Source organism: Alligator sinensis, unplaced genomic scaffold (genome assembly GCF_000455745.1).
Source record: "Alligator sinensis unplaced genomic scaffold, ASM45574v1 scaffold941_1, whole genome shotgun sequence".
Lineage (NCBI taxonomy): Eukaryota > Metazoa > Chordata > Crocodylia > Alligatoridae > Alligator > Alligator sinensis.
In genome coordinates this window covers 996,229-996,837 of record NW_005842163.1, presented here as the reverse complement: position 1 = coordinate 996,837, position 609 = coordinate 996,229, and positions in this window count along the sequence as shown.

Below are 609 nucleotides of genomic sequence, written 5' to 3'. Positions count from 1 at the left end.
CCTGTCCCTCCTGTACAGCCTATAGCCCTTGGCATTCACCGCCCAATCATGCTTGGAGTCCCACCATGTTTCCGTAATCCCCACAATGTCTAGGCTGGTGTCAGCCAGCAGGAGGGCGAGTTCCTCCTGCTTGTTCCCCATGCTACTAAATCTTTTACTTTAAAACACTTCTGGACTCACAAAGGGTAGGAAATACTGAATAATGGACAGGTCCTTCCCATTTCCTTCAGTACCAGAGAGAAATTAGCAATTTTTCCACCACCTCTTTAAATAATCTGTTCCAGTAGTTGGCCATCCTCAGCGCTAGAAAGTTTTTCCTAATAGCCAACCTATATGCTTCTTGTTGCAATTTAAGTCCATTATTTCTTGTCATTTCCTTTTTGGATACAGAGAACATCTGATCATCATCCTCTTTATATATAGTATTTGAAAGCTGTAATCAAGTTCCCCCTCAGCCTAGTCTTTTCTAAACTAAATAACCTCATTCTTCACAATTTTCTTTGTATGTTGTGTTGTCGGGACCTTCAAATCAGACTTTTTTTTGCTATCCTCTGAATTATTTCCCATTTATCCATATCTGCCTTGAAATGCAGTTCTCCAAAAGGATGC